The sequence below is a fragment of the Aegilops tauschii genome, chromosome 3, assembly GCF_002575655.3.
Source record: "Aegilops tauschii subsp. strangulata cultivar AL8/78 chromosome 3, Aet v6.0, whole genome shotgun sequence".
Taxonomy (NCBI): Eukaryota; Viridiplantae; Streptophyta; class Magnoliopsida; order Poales; family Poaceae; genus Aegilops; species Aegilops tauschii.
In genome coordinates this window covers 196,171,262-196,181,936 of record NC_053037.3, presented here as the reverse complement: position 1 = coordinate 196,181,936, position 10,675 = coordinate 196,171,262, and positions in this window count along the sequence as shown.

Sequence of the window (10,675 nt, the reverse complement as noted above, 5' to 3'; positions counted from 1 at the left end):
CTCAACCTACTGAACCTACTGAAAATGTCTACTTTGAAATTCTTTCGGGTATGATAGAAAAAACTGCTAGCTAATCCTTTTGCAGGAGACAGAACATTACATCCTGATGAGCACCTAATCTATGTGGATGAAGTTTGTGGATTATTTAAGCTTGCAGGTATGCCCGATGATGTTATCAAGAAGAAGGTCTTTCCTTTATCTTTGAAGGGAGATGCATTGACATGGTATAGGCTATGTGATGATATGGGATCATGGAACTACAAACGATTGAAATTGGAATTTCATCAGAAGTTTTATCCTATGCATCTTGTTCATCGTGATCGTAATTATATATATAATTTTTGGCCTCGCGAAGGAGAAAGCATCGCTCAAGCTTGGGGGAGGCTTAAGTCAATGTTATATTCATGCCCCAATCATGAGCTCTCGAGAGAAATGATTATTCAAAAATTTTATGCTCGGCTTTCTGACAACAATCGCACCATGCTCGATACTTCTTGTACTGGTTCTTTTATGATGAAGACTATTGAATTCAAATGGAATTTATTGGAAAGAATTAAATGCAACTCTGAAGATTGGGACCTCGATGAAGCTAAAGGGTCAGGTATGACACCTAAGTTTGATTGTGTTAAATCTTTTATGGATACCAATGTTTTCCGTGAATTTAGCACTAAATATGGACTTGACTCTGAGATAGTAGCTTCTTTCTGTGAATCATTTGCTACTCATGTTGATCTCCCTAAGGAGAAGTGGTTTAAATATAATCCTCCTGTTGAAGTAAAAGTAGTTGCACCTATTAAAGTTGAAGAAAAGGATATCACTTATAATAATCCTATTGTTCCTACTGCTTATGTTGAGAAACCACCTTTCCCTGTTAGAATAAAGGATCATGCTAAAGCTTCAACTGTAGTCAACAAAAGTAATATTAGGACACACAAACCCCCTGAGCAAGTTAAAGTTGAACCTAATATTGCTATGGTTAAAGATCTCTTGGCTGATAATATTGATGGGCATGTTATTTACTTCTGTAATGAGACTGCTAGAATTGCTAAACCTAGTGCTAAAGATAAACATAGACCTGTGGTAGGCATGCCTGTTATTTCTGTTAAAATAGGAGATCATTGTTATCATGGCTTGTGTGATATGGGTGCTAGTGCTAGTGAAATACCTATTGACTTATACAAAGAAATTATGCATGATATTGCACGCGCTGAGTTAGAAGAAATTGATGTCACCATTAAGCTTGCCAATAGAGATACTATTTCACCAATTGGGATTGTTAGAGATGTTGAAGTCTTGTGTGGAAAAGTTAAATATCATGCTGATTTTCTTGTTCTTGGTTCCCCACAAGATAGCTTTTGTCCCATTATTTTTGGTAGACCCTTCTTGAATACTGTTAATGCTAAGATAGATTGCAAGAAGGATGTTGTTACTATTGGTTTGGATGATATGTCTCATGAGTTTAATTTCTCTAAACTTCATAGACAACACCGTGAAGAGGAATTGCCTAGTAAGGATGAAATTATTGGTCTTGCTTCTATTGTCGTACCTCCTAGTGATCCTTTAGAACAATATTTGCTAGACCATGAAAATGATATGTTTATGAATGAAAGAAGGGAAATAGATGAAGTATTCTTTAAATAGGGACCTATTCTGAAACACAACTTGCTTGTTGAAATCCTAGGGGACCCTCCTCCACCCAAGGGTGATCCCGTGTTTGATCTTAAACCATTACCAGATACTCTTAAATATGCTTATCTTGATGAAAAGAAGATATATCCTGTTATTATTAGTGCTAACCTTTCAGAGAAGGAGGAAGAAAAATTATTGAAAACTCTGAAGAAGCATCGTGCTGCTATTGGATATACTCTTGATGATCTTAAGGGCATTAGTCCCACTCTATGCCAACACAAAATAAATCTGGAGAAAGATGCCAAACCAGTTATTGATCATCAATGACGGCTGAATCCTAAGATGAAAGAAGTGGTAAGAAAGGAAATACCAAAGCTCCTTGAGGCAGGTATAATCTATCCCGTTGCTGATAGTCAGTGGGTAAGTCCTGTCCATTGTGTCCCTAAGAAGGGAGGTATTACTATCGTTCCTAATGATAAAGATGAATTGATTCCGCAAAGAATTATTACAGGTTATAGGATGGTAATTGATTTCCACAAATTAAATAAGGGTACTAAAAAAGATCATTACCCCTTACCTTTTATTGATCAAATGCTAGAAAGATTATCCAAACATACACATTTTTGCTTTCTAGATGGTTACTCTGGTTTCTCTCAAATACCCGTGTCAGCTGATGATCAAGCAAAGACCACTTTTACTCGCCCTTTCAGTACTTTTGCTTATAGACGTATGCCTTTTGGTTTATGTAATGAACCTGCTACCTTTCAAAGATGCATGATGACTATATTCTCTGATTTTTGTGAAAAGATATGTGAGGTTTTCATGGACGATTTATCCGTTTATGGCTCCTCTTTTGATGATTTCTTGAGCAACCTTGATCGAATTTTGCAGAGATGTGAAGAAACTAATCTTGTCTTGAATTGGGAGAAGTGTCACTTTATGGTTAATGAAGGTATTTTCTTGGGGCATAAAATTTCTGAAAGAGGTATTGAAGTGGATAAAGCTGAAGTTGATGCTATTGAAAAGATGCCGTGTCCCAAGGACATCAAAGGTATAAGAATTTTCCTTGGTCATGCCGGTTTTTATAGGAGGTTCATTAAGGACTTCTCAAAAATTTCTCGGCCTCTGACTAATCTCTTACAAAAAGATATACCTTTCGTTTTTTATGATGATTGTGTAGAAGCATTTGAAATACTTAAGAAAGCATTGATCTCTGCACCTATTGTTCAGCCACCTGATTGGAATTTACCTTTTGAAATTATGTGTGATGCTAGCGATTATGCCGTAGGTGCTGTTCTAGGGCAAAGAGTTGATAAGAAATTAAATGTTATCCAATATGCTAGTAAAACTCTAGAAAATGCCCAGAGAAATTATGCCACTACTGAAAAAGAATTCTTAGCAGTTGTATTTGCATGTGATAAGTGTTGGAAATATGCCCTAGAGGCAATAATAAATGGTTATTATTATATTTCTTTATTCATGGTAATTGTCTATTGTTCATGCTATAATTGTATTGTCCGGAAATCATAATACATGTGTGAATACATAGACTACAACGTGTCCCTAGTAAGCCTCTAGTTGACTAGCTCGTTGATCAACAGATAGTCATGGTTTCCTGACTATGGACATTGGATGTCATTGATAACGGGATCACATCATTAGAGAATGATGTGATGGACAAGACCCAATCCTAAGCATAGCATAAAAGATTGTGTAGTTTCGTTTGCTAGAGCTTTTCCAATGTCAAGTATCTTTTCCTTAGACCATGAGATCATGCAACTCCCGGATACTGTAGGAGTGCTTTGGGTGCACCAAACGTCACAACGTAACTGGGTGACTATAAAGGTACACTACGGGTATCTCTGAAAGTGTCTGTTGGGTTGGCACGGATCGAGACTCCGTGTGACGGAGAGGTATCTTTGGGCCCACTCGGTAATGCATCATCATAATGAGCTCTATGTGACTAAGGCGTTAGTCACGGGATCATGCATTGCGGTACGAGTAAAGAGACTTGCCGGTAACGAGATTGAACAAGGTATTGGGATACCGACGATCGAATCTCGGGCAAGTAACATACCGATTGACAAAGGGAATTGCATACGGGATTGATTGAATCCTCGACATCGTGGTTCATCCGATGAGATCATCGTGGAACATGTGGGAGCCAACATGGGTATCCAGATCCCGCTGTTGGTTATTGACCGGAGAGGCGTCTCGGTCATGTCTACATGTCTCCCGAACCCGTAGGGTCTACACACTTAAGGTTCGGTGACGCTAGGGTTGTAGAGATATGTGTATGCGGAAACACGAAAGTTGTCCGGAGTCCCGGATGAGATCCCGGACGTCATGAGGAGTTCTGGAATGGTCCGGAGGTGAAGAATTATATATAGGAAGTCAAGTTTCGGCCACCGGGAAAGTTTCGGGGGTTACCGGTATTGTACCGGGACCACCGAAAGGGTCCCGGGGGTCCACCGGGTGGGGCCACCTATCCCGGAGGGCCCCGTGGGCTGAAGTGGGAAGGGAACCAGCCCCTAGTGGGCTGGGAGCCCCCCCATGGGCCTCCCCCCTGCGCCTAGGGTTGGAAACCCTAGGATGGGGGGCGCCCCACTTGCCTTGGGGGGCAAGGCACCCCCTTGGCCGCCGCCCCCCCATCTAGATGGGTTGTGGCCGGCGCCCCCCCTTCCAGGGGGCCTATATAAAGGGGGGAGGGAGGGCAGCAATATTACAGCCTTGGGCGCCTCCCTCCCCCCTGCTACACCTCTCTCTCTCTCGTAGAAGCTCGGCGAAGCCCTGCCGGCATCCCGCTACATCCACCACCACGCCGTCGTGCTGCTGGATCTCCATCAACCTCTCCTTCCCCCTTGCTGGATCAAGAAGGAGGAGACGTCGCTGCACCGTACGTGTGTTGAACGCGGAGGTGCCGTCCGTTCGGCACTCGGTCATCGGTGATTTGAATCACGGCGAGTACGACTCCGTCATCCACGTTCATTGGAACGCTTCCGCTCGCGATCTACAAGGGTATGTAGATGCACTCCTTCCGCCTCGTTGCTAGTATACTCCATAGATGCATCTTGGTGAGCGTAGGAAAATTTTAAAATTATGCTACGATTCCCAACAGTGGCATCATGAGCCAGGCCTATGCGTAGTTACTATGCACGAGTAGAACACAAAGAAGTTGTGGGCGTTAATGTTGCCAATTCTTCTTGCCGCTACTAGTCGTTTCTTGTTTCGGCGGCATTGTAGGATGAAGCGGCCCAGACCGACCTTACACGTACGCTTACGTGAGACAGGTTCCACCGACTGACATGCACTAGTTGCATAAGGTGGCTAGCGGGTGTCTGTCTCTCCTACTTTAGTCGGAACGGATTCGATGAAAAGGGTCCTTATGAAGGGTAAATAGAAATTGGCAAATCACGTTGTGGTCATACGTAGGTAAGAAACGTTCTTGCTAGAAACCTACAAACCACGTAAAAACTTGCAACAACTATTAGAGGACGTCTAACTTGTTTTTGCAGCATGTGCTATGTGATGTGATATGGCCAGAAGATGTGATGAATGATATATGTGATGTATGAGATTGATCATATTCTTGTAATAGGAATCACGACTTGCATGTCGATGAGTATGACAACCGGCAGGAGCCATAGGAGTTTTCTTTATTATTTTGTATGACCTGCGTGTCATTAATAACGCCATGTAAATTACTTTACTTATGTTGCTAAACACGTTAGCCATAGAAGTAGAAGTAATCGTTGGCGTGACGACTTCATGAAGACACAATGATGGAGATCATGGTGTCATGCCGGTGACGAAGATGATCATGGTGCCCCGAAGATGGAGATCAAAGGAGCATAATGATATTGGCCATATCATGTCACTATTTGATTGCATGTGATGTTTATCATGTTTTGCATCTTATTTGTTTAGAACGACGGTAGTAAATAAGATGATCCCTTATGATAATTTCAAGAAAGTGTTCACCCTAACTGTGCACCGTTGCGAAGGTTCGTTGTTTCGAAGCACCACGTGATGATCGGGTGTGATAGATTCTAACGTTCGCATACAACGGGTGTTGATGAGCCTAGCATGTACAGACATGGCCTCAGAACACACGCAATACACTTAGGTTGACTTGACGAGCCTAGCATGTACAGACATGGCCTCGGAACACGGAGGACCGAAAGGTCGAGCATGAGTCGTATAGAAGATACGATCAACATGGAGATGTTCACCGATCTTGACTAGTCCGTCTCACGTGATGATCGGACACGGCCTAGTTAACTCGGATCATGTTTCACTTAGATGACTAGAGGGATGTCTATCTGAGTGGGAGTTCATTGTGTAATTTGATTAGATGAACTTAATTATCATGAACTTAGTCTAAAATCTTTACACTATGTCTTGTAGATCTAATGGCCAACGTTGTCCTCAATTTCAACGCGTTCCTAGAGAAAACCAAGCTGAAAGATGATGGCAGCAACTATACGGTCTGGGTCCAGAACCTGAGGATCATCCTCATAGTAGCCAAGAAAGATTATGTCTTAGAAGCATCACCAGGTGAAGCACCAATCCCAGAGAACCAAGACGTTATGAACGCTTGGCAGCAGCGTGCTGATGATTACTCCCTCGTTCAGTGCGGCATGCTTTACAGCTTAGAACCGGGTCTCCAAAAGCGTTTTGAGAAACATGGAGCATATGAGATGTTCGAGGAGCTGAAATTGGTTTTCCAAGCTCATGCCCGGGTCGAGAGATATGAAGTCTCCGACAAGTTCTTCAGCTGTAAAATGGAGGAAAATAGTTCTGTAAGTGAGCACATACTCAGAATGTCTGGGTTGCACAACCGCTTGACTCAGCTGGGAGTTAATCTCCCGGATGACGCGGTCATTGACAGAATCCTCCAGTCGCTTCCACCAAGCTACAAGAGCTTTGTGATGAACTTCAATATGCAGGGGATGGAAAAGACCATTCCTGAGATATATTCAATGCTGAAATCAGCGGAGGTGGAGATCAGAAAAGAACATCAAGTGTTGATGGTGAATAAAACCACTAAGTTCAAGAAGGGCAAGGGTAAGAAGAACTTCAAGAAGGACGGCAAGGGAGTTGCCGCGCCCGGTAAGCCAGTTACTGGGAAGAAGTCAAAGAATGGACCCAAGCCTGAAACTGAGTGCTTTTATTGCAAGGGAAGTGGTCACTGGAAGCGGAACTGCCCCAAATACTTAGCGGACAAGAAGGCCGGCAACACCAAAGGTATATGTGATATACATGTAATTGATGTGTACCTTACCAGTACTCGTAGTAGCTCCTTGGTATTTGATACCGGTGTGGTTGCTCATATTTGTAACTCAAAACAGGAACTACGGAATAAACGGAGACTGGCGAAGGACGAGGTGACGATGCGCGTCGGGAATGGTTCCAAGGTCGATGTGATCGCCGTCGGCACGCTACCTCTGCATCTACCTACGGGATTAGTTTTAAACCTCAATAATTGTTATTTAGTGCCAGCTTTGAGCATGAACATTGTATCTAGATCTCGTTTAATTCGAGATGGCTACTCATTTAAATCCGAGAATAATGGTTGTTCTATTTATTTGAGAGATATGTTTTATGGTCATGCCCCGCTGGTCAATGGTTTATTCTTGATGAATCTCGAACGTGATGTTACACATATTCATAGTGTAAATACCAAAAGATGTAAAGTTGATAACGATAGTCCCACATACTTGTGGCACTGCCGCCTTGGTCACATTGGTGTCAAGCGCATGAAGAAGCTCCATGCAGATGGACTTTTGGAGTCTCTTGATTACGAATCATTTGACACGTGCGAACCATGCCTCATGGGTAAGATGACCAAGACTCCGTTCTCCGGAACAATGGAGCGAGCAACCAACTTATTGGAAATCATACATACCGATGTGTGCGGTCCAATGAGTGTTGAGGCTCGCGGAGGATATCGTTATGTTCTCACTCTCACTGATGACTTAAAGTAGATATGGGTATGTCTACCTAATGAAACACAAGTCTGAAACCTTTGAAAAGTTCAAGGAATTTCAGAGTGAAGTTGAGAATCAACGTGACAGGAAAATAAAATTCTTACGATCAGATCGTGGTGGAGAATATTTAAGTCACGAATTTGGTACACACTTAAGGAAATGTGGAATAGTTTCACAACTCACGCCGCCTGGAACACCTCAGAGAAATGGTGTGTCCGAACGTCGTAATCGCACTCTATTGGATATGGTGCGATCTATGATGTCTCTTACTGATTTACCTCTCTCATTTTGGGGCTATGCTTTAGAGACTGCCGCATTCACTTTAAATAGGGCTCCGTTGAAATCCGTTGAGACGACACCGTATGAATTATGGTTTGGGAAGAAACCTAAGCTGTCGTTTCTAAAAGTTTGGGGATGCGATGCTTATGTCAAGAAACTTCAACCTGAAAAGCTCGAACCCAAGTCGGAGAAATGCGTCTTCATAGGATACCCTAAGGAAACCATTGGGTATACCTTCTACCTCAGATCCGAAGGCAAGATCTTCGTTGCCAAGAACGGGTCCTTTCTGGAGAAGGAGTTTCTCTCGAAAGAATTGAGTGGGAGGAAAGTGGAACTTGATGAGGTGATAGTCACCCCTTCCGAACCGAAAAGTAGCGCAGCGCGGGAAAATGTTCCTGTGGTGCCTACACCGACTGGGGAGGAAGTTAATGATGATGATCATGAAGCTTCGGATCAAGTTACTACTGAACTTCGTAGGTCCACAAGGACACATTCCGCACCAGAGTGGTACGGCAACCCTGTCCTAGAAATCATGTTGTTAGACAACGGTGAACCTTCGAACTATGAAGAAGCGATGGCGGGCCCGGATTCCGACAAATGGCTAGAAGCCATGAAATCCGAGATAGGATCCATGTATGAAAACGAAGTATGGACTTTGACTGACTTGCCCGATGATCGGCGAGCCATAGAAAACAAATGGATCTTTAAGAAGAAGACAGACGCGGATGGTAATGTGACCATCTATAAGGCTCGACTTGTCGCTAAGGGTTATCGACAAGTTCAAGGAGTTGACTACGATGAGACGTTCTCACCCGTAGCGAAGCTGAAGTCCGTCCGAATCATGTTAGCAGTTGCCGCATACTATGATTATGAGATATGGCAGATGGACGTCAAAACGGCATTCCTTAACGGCTTCCTTAAGGAAGAGTTGTATATGATGCAGCCGGAAGGTTTTGTCGATCCTAAGAATGCTAACAAAGTATGCAAGCTCCAGCGCTCAATCTATGGGCTGGTGCAAGCGTCTCGGAGTTGGAACATTCGCTTTGATGAGATGATCAAAGCGTTTGGGTTTACACAGACTTATGGAGAAGCCTGGGTTTACAAGAAAGTGAGTGGGAGCTCTGTAGCATTTCTCTTATTATATGTGGATGACATACTATTGATGGGAAATGATATAGAATTCTTGGAAAGTATAAAGGCCTATTTGAATAAGTGTTTTTCAATGAAGGACCTTGGAGAAGCTGCTTATATATTAGGCATCAAGATCTATAGAGATAGATCAAGACGCCTCATTGGTCTTTCACAGAGTACATACCTTGACAAGATATTGAAGAAGTTCAATATGGATCAGTCCAAGAAGGGGTTCTTGCCTGTATTGCAAGGTGTGCAATTGAGCACGGCTCAATGCCCGACCACGGCAGAAGATAGAGAAAAGATGAGTGTCATCCCCTATGCCTCGGCCATAGGGTCTATTATGTATGCCATGCTGTGTACCAGACCTGATGTAAACCTTGCCGTAAGTTTGGTAGGAAGGTACCAAAGTAATCCCGGCATGGAACACTGGACAGCGGTCAAGAATATCCTGAAGTACCTGAAGAGGACTAAGGATATGTTTCTCGTTTATGGAGGTGACGAAGAGCTCGTCATAAAGGGTTACGTCGACGCTAGCTTCGACACAGATCTGGATGACTCGAAGTCACAAACCGGATACGTGTATATTTTGAATGGAGGAGCAGTAAGCTGGTGCAGTTGCAAGCAAAGCGTCGTGGCGGGATCTACATGTGAAGCGGAGTACATGGCGGCCTCGGAGGCAGCACAGGAAGCAGTCTGGATGAAGGAGTACATTACCGACCTAGGGGTGATTCCCAATGCGTCGGGCCCGATGACTCTCTTCTGTGACAACACTGGAGCTATTGCCCTTGCGAAGGAGCCCAGGTTTCACAGGAAGACAAGGCATATCAAGCGTCGCTTCAACTCCATTCGTGAAAGTGTTCAAAATGGAGACATAGATATTTGTAAAGTACATACGGACCTGAATGTAGCAGATCCGTTGACTAAACCTCTCCCTAGAGCAAAACATGATCAACACCAGGACGCAATGGGTGTTCGATTCATCACAATGTAACTAGATTATTGACTCTAGTGCAAGTGGGAGACTGTTGGAAATATGCCCTAGAGGCAATAATAAATGGTTATTATTATATTTCTTTATTCATGGTAATTGTCTATTGTTCATGCTATAATTGTATTGTCCGGAAATCATAATACATGTGTGAATACATAGACTACAACGTGTCCCTAGTAAGCCTCTAGTTGACTAGCTCGTTGATCAACAGATAGTCATGGTTTCCTGACTATGGACATTGGATGTCATTGATAACGGGATCACATCATTAGGAGAATGATGTGATGGACAAGACGCAATCCTAAGCATAGCATAAAAGATCGTGTAGTTTCGTTTGCTAGAGCTTTTCCAATGTCAAGTATCTTTTCCTTAGACCATGAGATCGTGCAACTCCCGGATACCGTAGGAGTGCTTTGGGTGCACCAAACATCACAACGTAACTGGGTGACTATAAAGGTACACTACGGGTATCTCTGAAAGTGTCTGTTGGGTTGGCACGGGGATTTGTCACTCCGTGTGACGGAGAGGTATCTCTGGGCCCACTCGGTAATGCATCATCATAATGAGCTCTATGTGACTAAGGCGTTAGTCACGGGATCATGCATTGCGGTACGAGTAAAGAGACTTGCCGGTAACGAGATTGAACAAGGTA